Genomic DNA, 21726 nt, shown 5'->3' with positions numbered 1-21726 from the left:
CCTTGATTTCTCTTTTCAAGCTACACCCACCCACACAAAGTTTGTGCACTTTCCTGAATTCTTTCCTCTCAATTCCCTCCATTCGTTAAAGGGAGCCAAAATGATCCCTTGGCTGAATTGGGTGTCCTTGTTATTGCTCCTTCAGGGTATTTTTTCTCCTCTTTAAAAAATTAAGTTCATTTTTTTTCCCTTTTTGCATATAGAAGATTTGATTGAAATGCTTTTGGTTTTAGGGGTCCAATCTCAAGTCCAGCTGGTGGAGTCTGGAGGGGATGTGAGAAGACCTGGGGAGTCCCTCCATCTCTCCTGCCAAGCCTCTGGATTCACCTTCAGCACCTACTGCATGGACTGGGCGAGACAAGCTCCAGGGAAAGGCCTGGAATGGGTGGCCCGCATATGTACATCTTCCACTTACTACCTAGACAAAGTCAAGGGACGCTTCACCATCTCCAGGGACAATGCCAAAAGCCAGCTGTATCTGCAAATGAACAGCCTCAAACTAGAGGATTCTGCAGTTTATTACTGTGCGAGAGACACAGTGAGAGGAAGTGAATCTGATGCCAAGCAAAAACCTTCTCTTCCTCTCAGCAGCTCTCCAAAGATATTCAATCAAAGGAAATTGGGTATTTGAACTTCAAGCTGAAGATAAATCTCCATGACATGTGATGGAACCTCAAATCTGATCTTTGTAGAAGCAGTGTTGAACCTTATTAACACTTTGATGTTGGGGAAAAAGTAAATAAAACTTGGAGCCATCCATCAACTCTCTTGCTTAACAGCAAAATAAGTGGAAAATCACATGCGTAAGTTCTGTCTGAAAAATCTCTAAGTAAATGGACTGAGGGGCTCTTTTATCCCAATCAATTTGTAAATCAGAACATGATTTCCCTTTAAAGGAGCTGCATGGTTTCCCTTTTCTGGCTGTACCCACCCACACAAAGTTTGGGTAGTTTTCTAAATTATTTCCTATTGATTCTCTCCATTCTTTACATGGAACGAATATGTCCCCATGATTGAATTTGGTGCCCTTATTAGTGTTCATTCAAGGTTGTTTTCCCCCCCTCTTTATAGAATTTCCTTCCATATTCTCTTTTAGTATATAAAGGTTTCATTGAAATGCTTTTCTTTTTAGGTGTCCAATCTCAAGTCCAGTTGGTGGAGTCTGGAGGGGATGTGAGAAGACCTGGGGAGTCCCTCCGTCTCTCCTGCCAAGCCTCTGGATTCACCTTCAGCAGCTCTCTCATGGGATGGGTGAGACAGGCACCAGGTAAAGGACTTGAATGGCTGCCAGCAATAGCTTCAGCCTCATCTGCTACCACATACTATTCAGACAAAGTGAAGGGACAGTTCCCCATCTCCAGGGACAATGTCCAAATCCATCTGTATCTGCAAAGAACAGCCTTAAAGCTGAAGACAAGGCAGTCCATTACTGTGCGAGAGACACAAAGTGAGGGGAAGGGAATCTGAGGCCATGGAAGAATTTTCCTTCCTTCAGAGCAGCCCTTCAACTTGTTTTAGCCCAAAATGATGGATTAGTGAATTAGGATTCATCACAATCCAGAGAGAATTTTGGATTATTTTGTTCTGGTGTCCAATGAGAGAGTTTGTTTGAAGAAAATGAAAAGTGTAAAAAAGAGTGTTTCAACATCACTGTTTACAAGGTGGTCTGGTTTTAGAAACAAACTGGAATTAAAAATAGTCCATTGCTATCATGGTAGAAAAGAGGAAATGAAACTATAGCATAATCTTTCTAAATATCCAAACTGCCATATAGATAATGAGGGAATATTAGGAAGATGCCTCGCCTCCTCACTTTGGACACTGGGGGCAGTGTTGTCACATGAAACTCTACGGCATCTGCACTCTGTGGGGGATGGGTTAGGGAATAAAACAAGTGTCTTTAGATATTGTCACATTTCTAACATATGATTAATTTATTATTATTTCCATAATGGTTCACTGAAAAGTCTCAGGAAAATGTCACATCTCAAGAGATTATAATCCCAATTGTGCCTCATGAAGCATTTGGGTTTGGGGTCCTTTTCAAAACGCCATGGTAAGGGGAGAAAATGTGGAAAGCTTCTACTGAATATAGATCTGACTTTTCCTTCATGTTCTGTCTCCAGTGAAGCCCTTCCAAATATTGTAAATGCCTGTTCCTTGCCTCTCCCTTTGCATCATGGAAAAGCGGTGAAATTTTGCAAACCTTTGTTTTAATTACAATAATTTTAACCTGCCATTTCTGCTAAAAAAAGAAAGAATCTGTCTTCACGTTTATTAAGACTGGAATATTTTCTGAAAGTCCCACATGTAAGGAGACTACAAGGAAAACTGTGAGATTAATGCACTGAGGGGCCTTTTTATCCGAAGCGATATGTAAATGAAGGCAAAATTTCCCCATTAAAGGATCCACTTGATTTCTCCTTTCAGGCTACACCCACCAAGACAACGTTTATGAACTTCCCTGAATCCTTTCCTCTCAATTCCCTCCATTCATTACAAGGAGCCAAAATGATCCCATTGCTGAATTTGTTGTCTTTGTTATTGCTCCTTCAAGGTACTTTTCCCCCTCTCTTTAAAGAATTAAGTTCAATTTTTCTTTTTGTATATAGAAGGTTTGATTGAAACACGTTTGTTTTTAGGTGTCCAATCTCAAGTCCACTTGGTGGAGTCTGGAGGGGATGTGAGGAGACCTGGGGAGTCCCTCCATCTCTCCTGCCAAGCCTCTGGATTCACCTTCAGCAGCTCTTACATGAGCTGGGTGAGATAGGCTCCAGGGAAAGATCTAGAATGGGTGGCCACCATATATAAAAGCTCATCTCCTTCCACTATCTACCCAGTTAAAGTCAAGGGACGCTTCACCATCTCTAGGGGATGATTCTCACAGCCAGCTGTATCTGCAAATGAACAGCCTGGCTTCCTGCCTCCTCCTGTGGTCTCCTCAGTGCTCGCTTGTGCTCTCCCTCCCCAAGTGTAGTTTGATTGCAGGCGGAGCCACGTTGCCTTTTCAAACTTGTAATCAGTGAAGCTGGGCTAGATTTTTATATAGTTTTATCCAGCTGTGTGTGTGTGAGAGAGAAATGAATGGGGGCCTGGGGAGGAAGTCACTACACTTGGGGAGGGAGAGCACCAGTGAGGAGACCACAGGAGGAGGCAGGAAGCCAGGCAAAGAGCCATGCTGTAGCACACACACTGGCCCCACAACGTGGCTCTGCCTGCAATCAAACTACTCTTGGGGAGGGAGAGCACAAGCGAGCCAGGGTCCTTCCCTCCAGCCTTTGCCCAAAGCCTTGCACAAAACCAGGAGGATGAAGTTTGAATTCCTCCCCCTCCCTCCAACCCACACGTACCTTTTCCAGCTTTTTTTAACAGTTAAGCAGAGTCATCCACGGTGAGGCAGTAACTAGCTCAGCTTTTTCCTTTTACTTTTTTTTTTTTCATGATGAGAGTGGTGAGGCTGTGCCTCACTTGCCTCACCTGACTGCACGTCACTGCTGCCGGTTTACTCGGGGTCTTGTACACACACTTGATGTGCAATAAAAATTGCTCTGCCCATGAGCAGAAATGAAAAACAAGATGATCTTTTAATTACAATAATATAAACCTGCCATTTCTGCTAAAAAGAGAAAGAATCTGACTTCACTTTTAAAGGATCCCCTTGATTTCTCTTTTCAGGCTACACCCACCCACACAAAGTTTATGAACTTTCCTTTCTTCAGAGGAGCCCTTCCACTTGCTTTAGCCCAAAACGATGGATTAGGGAATTAGGATTTATCACAATCCAGAGAGAATTTTGGACTATTTTGTTCTGGGAATCCCATGAGAGAGTTTGTTTGAAGAAAATGAAAAGCGGAAAAAAATAGTTTGCTTTAACATCACTGTTTACAACTTGGTCTGGTTTTAGAAACAAACTGGAATTAGAAATGGTCCATTGTTATCATGGTAGAAAAGAGGAAATGAAATTATAGCATACTCATTCTAAATATCAAAACTGCCATATAGATATTGAGGAAACATTAGGAAGATGCCTCCTCTCCTCAGTTTGGACACTGGGGGGCAGTGTTGTCCCATGAAACTCCTCTGCACTCAGTGGGGGATGGGCTAGGGAATAAAAGAAGTGTCATTAGATATTGTCTCATTTCTTTTCTTTTTTAAGGAAAAAATAAAAAAATAAAAAGGAAAGGGGTATTGGAATGGATTACAAATTTTGGCAGTTACAATGTGTGAAAGATGTCCCCGCCCCCCGTACTCATAGTATTCATTTACACAAATAATTCAATATTACAGAATGGTAATTTGTCAGCATATAAATTCAAATAGCAATTTCAATCAATTTATATCAAGCCGATTTCCTTATTAATTTTTGTGATCTGAGTTTTCTTGGTATTGCCCCTTCTCCCCTTGGCAGCAGGGCTCCGGCCCCTCCCGTGTCTTGTATGTCAGGTGTAAGGTCATCAGATTTATCTAGGAGTACTTTATTTTTTTCCATAAAAGCCTGTGCCTCTATGATTGTATTAATTCTAACTCTTGTGTCCTCCCAGAATATTAACATACCTTCAGGCATCAGCCATCTGAACCACACCCCCTTCTGGTATAGCTTCTTCGCTAATTGCAAATAGTTTTTCCTTTTCTCTCTCACTTTCTTGGGGATCTGTTTCAGAATGGTTATATCTCTATCTTGATATTTCAATGCTTGCCCTCTTTGTGCACTCAGAATCTCATCTCTTGTGGTCTTTCTGAGAAACTTAACATGTACCTCCCTGGGAACATTATGTGTTCTAGCATATGCTGAGTTTACTCTGTAAACCAGATCCAGTTCCCACCCCATCTGTTGTTTTTCTTTCTGAATGTATTCAGCCAAAATGTTTTTCATGATGTCCCTTAAATCTTCATCATCTGCCTCCACTACATTTTGGAACCTAAGGAAAAAGGACATTCTTTCAAATTCTGTTTTCATTTGGTGGATTTCAATCTCCTGGTTCCCCTTTTGCACCCCTTGCACCTCCCCCCTCATCTCAGCTGTCCCTCCCTCCCAGTGGTGGGTTCCTACTGGTTCGCACTGGATTGCGCGAACCGGTTGAAGACCGGATCCGGAAGTAACCGGACCCGGAAGTAACCGGGAACCGGCACCGGTCCTGTCACTTTATCCCCCTTGCCATCCCAACGGAGCTCGCTCGCTCCCCCGCCCGTCCGCACTAAGCTAGCTAGCCCAGCTAGCCGCTCATTGATTGGCTGGAGTTCAGCCAATCAGTGAGCGGACTGGAGGCGACCCGTTTAAAAGCGGGTCGTCCTCCATTTCAAAACTCCCTTCTCTTCGCTGGGAGCTTGCTGCTTCCCTCAGGTAAGCAACTAAGCACGAGGGGGGGCGGCGGGAGGTTTGCTTCGCCGAGGAAACGCCTCTGGGCCTTTCCGAGACGAAGCGCCATGCTCACGTGGGCGACGCGGCCGGCGGGACGCTTGCTTCGCCGAGGAAAGGCCTCTGGGCCTTTCCGAGATGAAGCGCCGTTCTCGCGTGGGCGACGCGGCCGGCGGGAGGCTTGCTTCGCCGAGGAAAGGCCTCTGGGCCTTTCCGAGACGAAGCGCCGTGCTCGCGTGGGCGGCGCAGCAGCCCGGAGCTTTGCATCGTCTCGGAAATGCCTTTGGGCCTTTCCGAGACGAAGCGCCGTGCTCGCGTGGGAGGCCCAGCCGCCCAGAGCTTTGCATCGTCTCGGAAATGCCTTCGGGCCTTTCCGAGACGAAGCGCCGTGCTCGCGTGGGAGGCCCAGCCGCCCGGAGCTTTGCATCGTCTCGGAAATGCCTTCGGGCCTTTCCGAGATGAAGCGCCGTGCTCGCGTGGGTGGCCCAGCCGCCCGGAGCTTTGCATCGTCTCGGAAATGCCTTCGGGCCTTTCCGAGACGAAGCGCCGTGCTCGCGTGGGAGGCCCAGCCGCCCGGAGCTTTGCATCGTCTCGGAAATGCCTTCGGGCCTTTCCGAGACGAAGCGCCGTGCTCGCGTGGGCGACGCGGCCGGCGGGAGGCGTGCTTCGCCGAGGAAAGGCCTCTGGGCCTTTCCGAGACGAAGCGCCGTGCTCGTGCGGGCGGCCCAGCCGCCCGGAGCTTTGCATCGTCTCGGAAATGCCTTCGGGCCTTTCCGAGACAAAGCGCCGTGCTCGCATGGGCGGCCCAGCCGCCCGGAGCTTTGCATCGTCTCGGAAATGCCTTCGGGCCTTTCCGAGACGAAGCGCCGTGCTCGTGTGGGCGGCGCAGCCGCCCGGAGCTTTGCATCGTCTCGGAAAGGCCTTTGGGCCTTTCCGATACGAAGCACCGGGCTGGCGTGGGTGGCAAGCCTCCACGAGGCTAGGCCAAAAGCCCCCCCGCCACCCCTCTCCAGCCCTAAGCAGTCTTAAACATTCTTACCTGTCCTGCTGCCTCTCTGCCTGTCTGCTGCCTGTTGCATCCATCCATCGCATCGGAGAGCTGCTGATTCTGCCTGCTGGTAAGTAAACTGGCTTTTTTTCTTTTATTTTTTAAATGTATTTTAAAATAATATTTTATTTATTGTGCATAGAATTTTTTAAAATAATTTTACTTAAAAGTATTGAGTGTAGAATATTTTAAAATGGTTTACTTCAATTTATTGTGTGTGGATTCTTTTTTTAAAATTGTCTTAGACTATTTAAAAAAAGATTCTATCCAAAATAAATTAAAATAAACCATTTTAAAATATTCTATACTCAATACTTTAAAAGTATTGTGCATATAATTGTTTTAAATTGTTTAATTGTAGTATGGAATATTTTTAATGGTTTCATTTTAAATTATTGTGTGTGGAATAGTTTGAAATGGTTACAGTATAAATTATTGCTGGTGGAATAATGGTTACAGTTGGTACAATACCTTAAAATAGTTATCGTATAAATTATTGCTGGTGGAATACTTAACAATGGTTTTTAAGGATTTTTTTTATTTATTTATAGAATATCTTTTTTAAATTATTATTTGGGAATTTTTATGTTTTAATTGTTTATAAAATATATTTACTACAAGAAATGTTATTCCTTTTTGCAAATGTTTTATTTGTGATGCAATATGTTGCTTTTAAGTGTACAGGTTGGTGTATGGTATGTGTCTCAAGGTGGCTTCTTTTCTATGGGCAGGCCAGGTTGGTGCAAGGCAGCTTTGCCAGATTGTGTGTGTTTCTGTGGGATACCTGGTTGTTTATGTAATTGTGATGTGGTTGCTGGTTCTGTGAGCTTCCTGGCACTGTGCTTTATAATTTCCCACAATGCCTTGATGGTTTTGATTCCAGTGGCTTTGTCTTTCCTGTTCTTAGGGTTAGGGAAAAAAACTGGTTTCATCTGCAGTCTTGGGGGGGGGGGACAAAAAGGAGAAAGAGGGAGGAGGTGGGAGAAAGTGGGATCCTTGCTGCTTTCTGAGCTTGGTGGTTTTTTTACAGACATTTCACTACCAAACTAGGTACCATCATCAGTGCTAGATGGGGTTGTGGGGAAAGGAGGAGGAGGAGAAGTCGAAGGACAAAAAGGAAAAAGATAAGGAGGGAGAGGACTGTGGGGTCCTTTGGTGTTCTCTGAACTTGGTGGTTTTTAATTATTTTTAGGGAATTTTTATTTATTTATTGTTTATAGAAAGTTTATTACAAGAAATGTTATTCCTTCTTGCAAATGTTTTATTTGTGATGCAATATGTTGCTTTTAAGTGTACAGGTTGGTGTATGGTATGTGTCTCAAGGTGGCTTCTTTTCTATGGGCAGGCCAGGTTGGTGCAAGGCAGCTTTGCCAGATTTTGTGTGTTTCTGTGTGATACCTGGTTGTTTATGTAATTGTGATGTGGTTGCTGGTTCTGTGAGCTTCCTGGCACTGTCCTTTATAATTTCCCACAATGCCTTGATGGTTTTGATTCCAGTGGCTTTGTCTTTCCTGTTCTTAGGGTTAGGGAAAAAAACTGGTTTCATCTGCAGTCTTTTGGGGGGAAATTGTTTGTCTGTGTGTGTGTGTGTGTGTGTGTGTGTGTGTGTTTTCCTGGCACTGTCATAGTTTGTGTTTGTGGGTATGTAATGTCCCGCAGTTATCTACACATTAATAATGATCAAGTGCTAATAATATTTCCTTATACATTTTAGTGACCTTTCCTTTCATAATTGTTGTTTTCTTTCATACTTTTAGATTTCTAATTGCTGTTTTTGTTAGTTAGCAATTGATAAAACAAATTCCACGTGAAAAAGTATTCAAAGCCTTCTTGGTTTTAATTATCAATTTATTCATTCTTGCACATTCTAATATTTATTCATTTTCATATCTTTGTTTTTTCCACTGTTGTGCAAACACAATTCCAACAGCTGTTAACATGTGTAAAATTAAATATGTATTTATTCCCTTTGAAATACAAGTAGTAAGTAGTAAGCTACTTACCTTCTGTAAGTAGCTCTTTTATTGTTTTGTGTACTTATTTTAATCTTATTTAAGTAGTAAGTGCACAAAATAATAAATTTCCTTTTTTATATCTTCTTTTTGTAGATCATTCATTGGGGCAAAAAATTCAGTGACATTGTCTTGGCCACTCCCACCCGGTCACATGGCCGGCAAGCCACTCCCACCCGGTCACATGGCCGGCAAGCCACTCCCACCAGGTCACATGGCTGGCAAGCCACTCCCACAAAGGAGGCCACACCCACAGAGTAGGTTCCAAAAATTTTTGAAACCCACCACTGCTCCCTCCAGAAGATCCAGTCTCTGTGTATTTTTACTTGTCTTGTCTTGGTTTGCTTTAAGCTGCTCTCTCATCTCCTTTAGTTCACTTTTTATGTCTTCCTGTCCCTTTAAAATTTGTTGGAACATCTGTTGAAAATCTGTCTCAGCAGGTTTGGGCTGCATCAGTGATGTTAAAGTTTGTTGTCCGGATGGACTGGATACTGTTGATGTTGGGGTGGAGACAGCAAAGCCCGGCTTCCCCGGAGGTGGTCTCTTAGGTGGCATTATGTTGAGCAGTAAAAGTTCAAAGTCAATACAGAGAGGAAGTTAAGGAGGGAAACCGCCGAGAGATTTCAGGAGGCTAGGAGTCTAAGCAGGGGGGAAATTATTCTAATTACTTCTGGCAGTAGAGTCAAAAAGTCCTTTGTTCCAATTCAGCAAGAGATTTGTCTGAGTGTCACAGAGAACAAAGACAGGAAGCCTGAACTTCTATAGGTGGAGTCAGTTTTCAATGTTTATAAAGACAATGGAAGTGTGCCATCTTGCCCTGCCAGCCTCGGGGTTTAGAGGCATAACAGAAAGTTTACAAAGCTTCCAAAATTTGCAGATCATCACCTCCCTTATAAAGTTAAAATCCAAAATCCGCCTTCATTATGAGCGTGAAATCATTAGTTGGCTCGCTCCCTCCCTCCCTCCTCTAGGGCCGAGAGCAAAAGGATTTAAAGCCGCCTGTCCGAGGGGGGGAAAATCGCCCTCCCTCCAGTCACGCTTCTCCAGCCAAGTTGAAAGCGATTTTAAAGACAGCTGGCAGTTGTTTTTTTCTTTCCTTTTCTTTCCAACAAACAAGGGAACGGGGGGGGGGAGGAGTTTCCACCTCACCACACAGCAACCACGTCCTTCAAATAGCGCGTTCTTCCAGCTGCCTCTCCACGAAGATGCCGCAGCGCCTCCCCATCATGCCTCCCGGTGCCTAGGGTGATGCGGGGGCAGCCCCGGCTGCCGCCAACTCAGGGGATCCCCCGCTACGCCGCCCCTTCGGCAGGAGCATCTATGCGGCGTCCTATGCCCCCCCCCAAGCGGTGGGGGGCCCACCAGAAGAGCGTAGGGCGAGCAGAGCCTGCCCGTCGGGTTGGCAGCCGGAACCGGAAGTCCAGATATTGTCTCATTTCTGAGACATGTTTTTTTTTATTAGTTTCCACAATAGTTCACTGAAATCTCTCAGGAATATTTCACATATCAGGAGGTTATAATCCTCACCGTGAAGCTCAGAATTTTTGATAAAATGATGTATCATTGGTGTTTGTATCCAGAGGAAGTTTCTACAAACTATAAAGATACTTCACACCTTTGCATTTTATCATACACAAACACATACACAACAGGGATGGGTTCCGGCAGGCATTACTGCCAGTTTACTCATGGACGTTTTTTGCACAGACATGATGTGCAATAAAAATTGCTCTGCCCATGAGCAGAAATGAAAAACAAGATGACGGCGTCTATGGCGCCACTTGGCGAACCAGTTCAGGGGTCTGGCAGGTCTGAGTCGCTGCCAGTTCCAGTGACCAAAATCGCCAAGCCATTACCGGTAGAAACCCATCACTGATAGACACTCACAGGAATTATTTGTTCCTCATTGTGAAGCCACGTCTGAATTGAAAATTAAATAGGAGCCAACAGTATGCAGTGGCCGTCAAAAAAGCCAACACAATCCTAAATTGCATTAACAGAGGGCTACAATCAAGATTACACAAAATAATAACACTACTCTGTAAAGCCTAATTGAAGACTGCATCCAGTTTTGGTCACCACACTATAAAAAGATGTTGAGACTTTACAAAGGGGGGCAGAGAAGAGCAACAAAGAATATAAAGGGACTAGAGGCTAAAACATATGAAGAACGGTTGCTGGAATTGGTGTATGTCTTGTCTAATGAAAAGAAGGACATGATAGCAGTGTTCCAATTTCTCAGGGGCTGCCACAAAGAAGAGGAAGCCAAACTATTCTCCAAAGCACCTCAAGGTAGAACAAGAAGTAATGGGTGAAACCTAATCAAGGAGAGAAGCAACCTAGAAATAAGGAGAAAGTTCTTGACAGTGAGAGCAATCAACCCATGGAACAGAAGTTGCCTTCAGAAGTTGTGGGAGCCTCATCACTGGAGGCTTTCAAGAAGAGACTGGACTGCCATCTATCAGAAATGCTGTAGGGACTCTTGCTTGGGCTGGTGGTTGGACTATTTGATCTATAAGGTCCTTCCAACACTGTTAATCTGTTAGTGCTAAACTAACATCCCCTGATATTACAATATTAATGAAGCTGATCCCCCCCCTCTTTTCCATAAAAGTAATATTAGGCATGTTGTGGGCTAGATGTCAATCTATACTACTATGATTTCAATTTTTATCCATCTTTGTGAATCAACTCTCAGCAATGGATAACTGATCAATAGCAACCCCAGACAGCCAATATATAAAACAAATATTATTGACAAGTTAAAACCAAACTAATAAGCAAAGAACATCCCACAGGCTTCTTCTTTCTGTGTGTTTTCCTTGATTCAACTCAAATCGTCTTACAAATTGATGCCTCATCATTTGGTTTGCATTCATGTTTTGCTGTTTTTGTCAAGAGGACATCCTAAGTGGAGAAAATGTAGGGAGGAAAAATCTAATCAATTCATTCGATTTTTGACTGATCTTCTTTTCATGTTCTTTCTCAAAATATCTACTTCCAAAAATTTTTATTGCACATTCCCAACCTGTCCTTTTGAATCACTTTTGAGAATTTCTGCAATTTTGCAAGTCTTTGTATTAATTACTCTAATGTAATCCTGCTGTTTTTCCTATGATATTGGAGTTTAAAGAAAAGGAGTATCCCTTCGCTTTTATTCAGAGTGGCGTGTTATGTGAAAATCAGCCATATAAACTGTGAGATTAATACGCTGAGGGGCCTCTTTATACCTAGCAATATGCAAATGAAGGCACAATTTCCCCTTTAAAGGAGCCCCTTGGTTTCCCTTTTCAGGCTATACCCAACCACACAAAGTTTGTGCACTTTCCTCAATCCATTCCTATCCATTCCTTTCATTGGTTGCAGGGAGCAAAAAATGATCCTGTGGTTGAATTTGGTGCCCTTGTTTGTGCTCCTTCAAGGTAGTTTTTCCCCTCTTTAAAGAATTTCTGTCCATATTCTCTTTTTGTATATAGAAGATTTCATTGAAACACTTTTTGTTTTTAGGAGTTCGAGCCGAAGTCCAGTTAGTGGAGTCTGGAGGGGATGTGAGAAGACCTGGGGAGTCCCTCCGTCTCTCCTGCCAAGCCTCTGGATTCACCTTCAGCAACCACTGGATGAGCTGGGTGAGACAGGCTCCTGAGAAAGGAGTGGAATGGGTGGCCACCATACGTACAGGATCATCTCCTTCCACTCACTACCCAGACAAAGTCAAGGGACGTTTCACCATCTCCAGGGATGATTCTCGCAGCCAGCTGTATCTGCAAATGAACAGCCTCAAACTAGAGGATTCTGCAGTTTATTACTGTGCGGACACACAGTGAGAGGAAGTTAATCTGAGGCCACACAAAAACCTTCTCTTCCTCTCAGGAGCTCTCCAAAATGATTCAGTCAAAGGAAGTTTTGTGTTTGAACTTAAAAGCTGAAGATTAATATCTATGGCATGTCGTGGAACCTCAAATCTGACCTTGGAAGAAGATGTGTGGAAGCTTGTTAGCATTTTGATGTTGAAAAAAAGATAATATCCAGATCGTGTAATGAGAAATATGGATTGATGTCCCACAGATCTCCCTTGATATCTTTGGAACTCTTAATCCCTTAATTCTCAGTATTACCAAATCTTAGTGTTTTATTATTTTTAGACATGTTTCTCCATTTTAATTCTTTCCATATCAATATATGTATTCAACCTCCTGAATCCTGAAGTTCTCTCCCCTCAGTAGGATTTATTGTGGGGAGGTAAACCTTGATCACTGGAAGTCTCCTCTCCCAGAATCCCTCTGAGACTCCATATTTTGGGCTGTCTTCCTGCCTTGATATAGTCCCTTGATTACTCCTGCCACAATTTCACATCAAAGAAATGGATGGGCTGACCTGACTTACTGCCTAATAACCTTCGGAGAGTAAATAAAACTTGGAGCCGTCCATCAACTATCTTGCTTAACAGCAAAATGATTTGAAAATCACATCTGTAAATTATGTCTGAAAAATCTCTAAGTAAATGGACTGAGGGGCTCTTTTATCCCAATCAATTTGTAAATCAGAACATGATTTCCCTTTAAAGGAGCTGCATGGTTTCCCTTTTCAGGCTGTACCCACCCACACAAAGTTTGGGTAGTTTTCTAAATTATTTCCTATCGATTCCCTCCATTCTTTACAGGGAGCGCAAATGATCCCATGGCTGAATTTGGTGCCCTTATTAGTGTTCATTCAAGGTTGTTTTTCCCCCCTCGTTAAAGAATTTCCTTCCATATTCTGTTTTAGTATATAAAGGTTTCATTGAAACACTTTTCTTTTTAGGAGTCCAATCTCAAGTCCAGTTGGTGGAGTCTAGAGGGGATGTGAGATAAAGTAGAAGAATGTGGGTTAGACAGCATCACCATCAGATGGATTCGTAACTGGCTGACCAACCGCACTCGACGTATAGTCCTCAATGGAACTGCATCTACATGGAGGGAAGTATGCAGTGGAGTACCCTGCTCTGTTTTAGGCCCAGTACTCTTCAACATCTTCATCAATGATTTGGATGAGGGAATCAATGGGGAACTCATCAAATTTGCAGATGACACCAAGCTGGCAGGAATAGCCAACACTCCAGAAGATAGGCTTAAGATACAGAAGGATCTTGACAAACATGAACATTGGGCACTATCTAATAAAATGAAATTCAATCGTGAAAAGAGTAAGGTTCTACATTTAGGCAACAAAAATGGAATGTACAGGTACAGTATAGGTGGTACCTTGCTCAATAATAGTAACTGTGAAAGGGATATTGGAGTCCTAGTGGACAACCATTTAAATATGAGCCAGCAGTGTACAGCAGCTTCCCAAAAAACCAACACAGTCCTAGGCTGCATCAACAGAGGGATAGAATCAAGATCACATGAAGTGTTAATACCACTTTACAATGCCTTGGTAAGGCCACACTTGGAATACTGCATTCAGTTCTGGTCGCCACGATGTTAAAAAGATGTGGAGACTCTAGAAAGAGTGCAGAGAAGATCAACAAAGATGATTAGGGGACTGGAGACTAAAACATATGAAGAACGGTTGCAGGAACTGGATATGTTTAGCTTAAGAGAAAGAAGGACTAGGGGAGACATGATAGCAGTGTTTCAATATCTCAGGGGTTGCCACAAAGAAGAGGGAGTCAAACTATTCTCCAAGGCACCTGAGGGTAGAACAAGAAGTAATGGGTGGAAACTAATCAAGGAGAGAAACAACTTAGAACTGAGGAGAAATTTCCTGACAGTTAGAAGAATTAATCAGTGGAACAGCTTGCCTCCAGAAGTTGTGAATGCCCCAACACTGGAAGTCTTTAAGAGGATGTTGGATAGCCATTTGTCTGAAACGGTATAGGGTTTCCTGCCTAGGCAGGGGGTTGGACTAGAAGACCTCCAAGGTCCCTTCCAACTCTAATATTGTATTGTATTGTATTATTGTTTTGAGAAGACCTGTAGAGTCCCTCCATCTCTCCTGCCAAGCCTCTGGATTCACCTTCAGCAGCTCTCTCATGGGATGGGTGAGACAGGCTCCAGGGAAAGGACTTGAATGGCTGCCAGCAATAGCTTCAGCCTCATCTGCTACCATATACTATTCAGACAAAGTGAAGGGACAGTTCCCCATCTCCAGGGACAATGTCCAAATCCATCTGTATCTGCAAAGAACAGCCTTAAAGCTGAAGTCAAGGCAGTCCATTACTGTGCGAAAGACACAAAGTGAGGGGAAGGGAATCTGAGGCCATGGAAGAATTTTCCTTTCTTCAGAGCAGCCCTTCCACTTGTTTCAGCCCAAAAATATGGATTAGTGAATTAGGATTCATCACAATCCAGAGAGAATTTTGGACTATTTTGTTCTGGGAATCCCATGAGTGAGTTTGTTTGAAGAAAATGAAAAGTGTAAAAACAAAATAGTTTGTTTTAACATGACTGTTTACAAGGTGGTCTGGTTTTAGAAACAAACTGGAATTAAAAATAGTCCATTGCTATCATGGTAGAAAAGAGGAAATGAAACTATAGCATAATCTTTCTAAATATCCAAACTGCCATATAGATAATGAGGGAATATTAGGAAGATGCCTCCCCTCCTCAGTGTGGACACTGGGGGGCAGTGTTGTCACATGAAACTCTACGGCCTCTGCACTCTGTGGGGGATGGGTTAGGGAATAAAACAAGTGTCTTTAGATATTGTCTCATTTCTAACATATGATTAGTTTATTATTATTTCCATAATGGTTCCCTGAAAACACTCGGGAAAAATTCACATCTCAGGAGATTATAATCCCAATTGTGCCTCAAGAAGCATTTGGGTTTGGAGTCCTTTTCAAAAGGACCATGGTAAGGGGAGAAAATGTGGAAAGCTTCTACTGAATATAGATGTGACTTTTCCTTCACGTTCTGTCTCCAGTGAAGCCCTTCCAAATATTGTAATTGCCTGTTCCTTGCCTCTCCCTTTGAATCATGGAAAAGCGGTGAAATTTTGCAAGCCTTTGTTTTAATTACAATAATTTTAACCTGCCATTTCTGCTAAAAAAATAAAGAATCTTTCTTCATGTTTATTAAGACTGGAATATTTTCTGAAAGTCCCCCATGTTAGGAGACTACAAGGAAACCTGTGAGATTAATGCACCGAGGGGCTCTTTTATCTGAAGTGATATGTAAATGAAGGCACAATTTCCCTTTTAAAGGATCCACTTGATTTCTCTTTTCAGGCTACACCCACCAAGACAAAGTTTATGAACTTCCCTGAATCCTTTCCTCTCAATTCCCTCCATTCATCACAAGGAGCCAAAATGATCCCATTGCTGAATTTGTTGTCCTTGTTTTTGCTCTTTCAAGGTATTTTCCCCCCTCTCTTTAAAGAATTAAGTTCAATTTTTCTTTTTGTATATAGAAGGTTTGATTGAAACACTTTTATTTTTAGGTGTCCAATCTCAAGTCCAGTTGGTGGAGTCTGGAGGGGATGTGAGAAGACCTGGGGAGTCCCTCCGTCTCTCCTGCCAAGCCTCTGGATTCACCTTCAGCAGCTACTGCATGGGCTGGGTGAGACAGGCTCCAGAGAAAGGCCTGGAATGGGTGGCCCTCATATGTACAGGATCATCTCCTTCCATTTACTATCTAGACAAAGTCAAGGGACGCTTCACAATCTCTAGGGATGATTCTCGCAGCCAGCAGTATCTGCAAATGAACAGCCTCAAACTAGAGGATTCTGCAGTTTATTACTGTGCAAGATACACAGTGAGAGGAAGTGAATCTGATGCCAAACAAAAACCTCTTCCTCTCAGGAGCTCTCCAAAATGATTCAGTCAAAGGAAGTTGTGTGTTTGAACTTAAAAGCTGAAGATTAATATCTATGGCATGTTGTGGAACCTCAAATCTGATCTTGGAAGAAGAAGTATGGAACCTTGTTAGCACTTTGATGTTGAAAAAATATAATATCCAGGTTGTGTAATGAGAAATATGGATTGATGTCCCACAGATCTCCCTTGACATCTTCGGAACTCTGAATCCCTTAATTCTCAGTATTACCAAATCTCAGTGTTTTATTCTTTTTAGACATGTTCCTCCATATTAATTCTTACTATATCAATATATGTATTCAACCTCCTGAGTCCTGAAGTTCTCTCCCCTCAGTAGGATTGAGCCAAGGGATGTAAACCTTGATTACTGGAAGCCTCCTCTCCCAGAATCCCTCTGAGACTCCATATTTTGGGCTGTCTTCCTGCCTTGGTATAGTCGCTTGATCACATCAAAGAAATGGAGGAGCTGACCTGATTTGCTCTCTAATAACATATGGAGTGTAAATAAAACTTGGAGCCATCCCTCAACTATCTTGCGTAACAGCAAAAATGATTTGAAAAATCACATGTGTAAATTCTGTCTTAGAAATATCTAAGTAAAAACACTGAGGGGCTCTTTTATCCCACATAATATGTAAATGAGAACATGGATTCCCTTTAAAGAAGCTGAACCCTCCAATATAAAGTTTGGATAGTTTCCTAAATTCTTTTCTATCAATTCCCTCCATTCTTTACAGGGATTGAAAATAATCCCATGGCTGAATTTGATGCCCTTGTTAGCGTTCATTCAAGGCACTTTCCCCCCCCCCCCTTTTTAAAGAATTTCCTTCCATTATTATTATTTTTTTGTACTTATAAGGTTTCATTGGTTACAGAGAGCAAAAAATGACCCCGTGGCTGAATTTGGTGCCCCTGTTAGTGCTCCTTCAAGGTATTTTTTCCTTCTTTAAAGAATTTCCAGGGATCTTCTCTTTTTGTATATAAGGTTTCACTGAAACCCTTTTGTTTTTAGGAGTTTAATCTCAAATGCAGTTGGTGGAGTCTGGAGGGGATGTGAGAAGACCTGGAGAGTCCCTCAGCCTCTCCTGCCAAGCCTCTGGATTCACCTCCAGCAGCTACAACATGCATTGTGTGAGACAAGTTTCAGGGAAAGGTCTGGAATGGGTAGCATACATAAGCTCTGGCTCTAGCACTTACTACTCAGGCAAAGTAAAGGGGCCCTTCACCATCTCCAGGGAGGATGCCAAAAAAAAAAGCTGCATCTGCAAATGAACAGCCTCAAAGCTGAAGACACAGCAGTCCATTACTGTGCGAGAGACACAACGTGAGGGGAAGGGAATCTGAGGCGATGGAAGAATTTTCCTTTCTTCAGAGCAGCCCTTCAACGTGTTTTAGCCAAAATGATGAGAGAATTTGAAGAAAATAAAAAGTGGAAAAAATAGTTTGCTTTAACTTCACTGTTTACAAGGTGTTCTGGTGTTAGAAACAAACTGAATATAAAAATACTCCATTACTATCCTGGTAGAAAAGAGGAAATGAAACTATAGCATAATATTTCAAATATCCAAAGTGCCACATAGATATTGAGGAAATATTAGGAAGATGCCTCCCCTCCTCAGTGTGGACACTTGGGGGGCAGTGTTGTCACATGAAACTCTTTGGCCTATGCACTCTGTGGGGGATGGGTTAGGGAATGAAACAAGTGTCATTAGATATTGTCTCATTTGAGATATGATTAGTTTATTTTTATTTCCACAATGGTTCACTGAAAACTGAATATGGATCTGACTTTTCCTTCATGTTCTGTCTCCAGAGTAGCCCTTCCAAAAATTATAATTGCATGTTCCTTACCTCTCCCTTGGAATCACTTTGGAGAAGTGGTAAAACTTTGCAAGTCTTTATATTGATTACTCTAATATAAACCTGACATTTCTGCTTTGAATTTACAGTAAGAGAAAAGAAAGAAATGGTTGCCTTCACTGTTATGAAGACTGGAATGTTTTCTGAAAGTCCCCCACAAGGAAAATTGTGAGATTAATGCACTGAGGGGCTCTTTTATCTGAAGCGATATGTAAATGAATTTGTAGTAGATGGATATCTTCTCCATCTATCTTTTCCCTCAACCCAACTCTGACTTTACTTATTGTTTCTCAACAATCTTTGGGGTTTTGTGATTCTTTTTTTTTATATAAACAAAGTTTTATTGGTTTTTTGGTGTTTTACAAAAGGAAAAGGTATGGGGAAAGTTACAAATTGTGGCAGCCGCAAACTGCGGTGTGTATACCCCCCCTTCAGACTCATTGTGTACATTTGCATAGCATTCAAATATTACATAATAACATATAGTCAGTGTGGTAAGTTCATTAATAATTTCAATCAATTTATGTGATGTGGATTTTCTTACTTATTTGTGTGATCTGAGCTTTCTTGATGTCAACCATCTTTGGGGTTTTGCGGTTCTTGAATTGCCCGTTCCTTGCCTCTCCCTAGGAATCACTTTGGAGAAATGGTGAAATTTTGCAAGTCTTTATTTCTATTGCTCTTATATAAACCAGTCGTTTCTGCTATGAATTTACAGTTGAAAGAAGAAAGAGGCAAGACTTCCCTTTTATTAAGAATGGAATATTTTGTGAAAGTCCCCCATGTAAGGAGTCTACGAGGAAAACTGTGAGATTAATGCATTGAGTGGCCGTTTTATCTGAAGCGATATGTAAATGAAGGCAAAATTTCCCCTTTAAAGGATCCCCTTGATTTCTCTTTTCAAGCTACACCCACCCACACAAAGTTTGTGCACTTTCCTCAATCCTTTCCCCTCAATTCCCTCCATTCATTACAGGGAGCAAAAATGTTCCAATGGCTGAATTGGGTGCTCTTGTTAGTGTTCCTACAAGGTATTCTTTCCCCTCTTTAAAGAATTAACTTTTTTTTCTTTTTGAATATAGAAGATTTCATTGAAACACTTTTGTTTTTAGCTGTCCAGTCTCAGGTCCAGTTGGTGGAGTCTGGAGGGGATGTGAGAAGACCTGGGGAGTCCCTCCGTCTCTCCTGCCAAGCCTCTGGATTCACCTTTAGCAGCTATGCCATGGTCTGGGTGAGACCGGCTCCAGGGAAAGGGCTGGAATGGGTGGCCTACATAAGTACATCCTCAACTCCAATATTATACTCAGACAAAGTCAAAGGACGCTTCACCATCTCCAGAGATGATTCCCGCAGCCAGCTCTATCTCCAAATGAACAGCCTCAAACTGGAAGACACAGCTGTCTATTACTGTGCGAGACACACAGTGAGAGGAAGTGAATCTGATGCCAAGCAAAAACCTTCTCTTCCTCTGAGCAACGTTCGAAATTGATTCAGAAAGTCAAATTTGGACATTTAAAGTGAGAAGGAGAACGTACTTCGCTGTATACAATTTGGATTCTTAGATCTGATCTTCAAAGGAGCCGTGTAGAAGGTGAATGGCATTTTGATAGGTGAGAAGAAGGAAATCTCTAGGCTGTGGAACAAAATGGGTAAGGTAGTTTGTAAAAAGTAGCCTCCTATCTAATCCTAGTGCAATCAACTCTTACCCAATGGAGACAAACATTGGTGTTGAACAAGAGCAAAAATGATCATTCTTAATTATTACTGTTGCTCTTGCTATGATTTCATATCAAAGAAATGGATGTGCTGACTTGGATTACTCATTAATAAATGTTGGAGAATGAATAAGACTTGAATGCCTCCATTGTCTTGTTTAACAGGGAAACTAAAGTGAAAATACATATCCAATGGTCCTATTCTGTGCAAGTAGATTTTTTGACTTATGAGAATCAGCCCCCCAGTGTCCACTTTGAAATGTAAAAAGACATTGAGGGAAAAGCAATCCTTCCCATTTTCCTCTGTACTAATAATTAAACTTCTCTGTCTTGACTATCATAAGGACTTGCCCGTCATCTCAAATTTATAGCAAGGAATTATATTGTGCCAATGAAGAGAGCATCTGATGTGTTAGGAAAAGAGGAATAGAGTTTGAAGAAATAAAGAAAAGTAACTGGCAAGGAGCTACAAAAATGATGCTATAGTGACATCCTGTCTAATCCTAATGAAATCCACTCTCACCCAATGGAAACAAAGCATTGGGGTGGAACAAGAGTTGGGGTGTAATGTTTATCCTAGAAAACGAGCACAAAACTGTTACACAATAAGTTTTGGTAAATGATGAGACAGTAACAAAAGGTATGACAGTTATATCTTGCTCTATTATTCTTTACACTTCAGTTTCAGCATATTGCTTCCAACAATCTGGTCTTCATTTCACCAACCTCAGAAGGATGTAAGGCTGTGTCAACCTCTAACCTGTCAGGATCAAACTCCTGGCACTGGGCAGAGATTGCTTGCAATGCTTCACTCTAACCACTGTGCCACCAGGGAAATATTCATGCTATCCTCATTGCACAGAGTAATATCAACCATTTATATTTCTTCCGTATAAGTATATATTCAATGCCCTCAATCCTGAAGCTCTGTCCCCTCATTGATCCAGTGACAACATTGGTCAAGATGTTGAGATTACAAAAGCCCAGTCTAGCACAATACCAATGAAGAAGAAAAATAACAGTTCCCAAAAGAAACCAGCATGGCTGCATAAAGAACTCTGTGACAAATTGAAAGACAAAAAAAAGATAAGTTTAAAAAGTGAAAAGAGGGGGACATAACTAAGGCAGAATATCAGCAAATAGCCCGAGCATGTAAAGATGAAGTGAGGAAAGCTAAGGCTCTCAATGAAGAAAGGCTTGACATAAAAGTAAAAAAAATAACAAAAAAAGCTTCTTCCAACATGTTAAAAACAAGAAAAAAGTTAAGGAAACAATTGGTCCATTGCTGGGAGAAAGGAAAGAAAATGGTAAGTAAGCACCTGTCCACCCTAGACGAGTTCAAATCTCTAGGACCGGATGGATTACACCCAGGGTTCTGAATGAACTGGCAAACGATATCTCAAAACCGCTGAACTATATCTTTCAGAGATCCTGGAGCATCGGGAAACTACCAGACGACTGGAAAAGAGCTGATGTGGTTCCCATCTTCAAAAAAGGGGAAAAATTAGATCCAGGAAACTATAGACCTATCAGCCTGACCTCAATACCACGAAAGTTGCTGGAAAAGATAATCAAGCAACAAGTTAGTGAACACCTAGAAGCAAATAAAGTAATAGCCAAAAGCCAACATGGGTTTATCATAAACAGGTCATGCCAGACTAATCTTATTGCATTCTTTGATAATGTAACAAAATTAGTGGACCAGAGGAATGATGTCGATATAGTAAGGCATTTGATAAGGTAGACAATAACCTACTACTAGATACTCCGGGGAGAGGGGGCGGTCTAGAAATCTAAATAAATAAATAAATAAATAAATAAATAAATAAATAAATAAATAAATAAAGTAGAAGAATGTGAGTTAGACAGCATCACCACCAGATGGATTTGTAACTGGCTGACCAACCGCACTCAACGTGTACTCCTCAATGGAACTG

Source organism: Natrix helvetica (assembly GCF_964273705.1).
Source record: "Natrix helvetica genome assembly, chromosome: Z".
NCBI lineage: Eukaryota > Metazoa > Chordata > Lepidosauria > Squamata > Natricidae > Natrix > Natrix helvetica.
Note: the sequence above shows the minus strand (reverse complement) of the source record.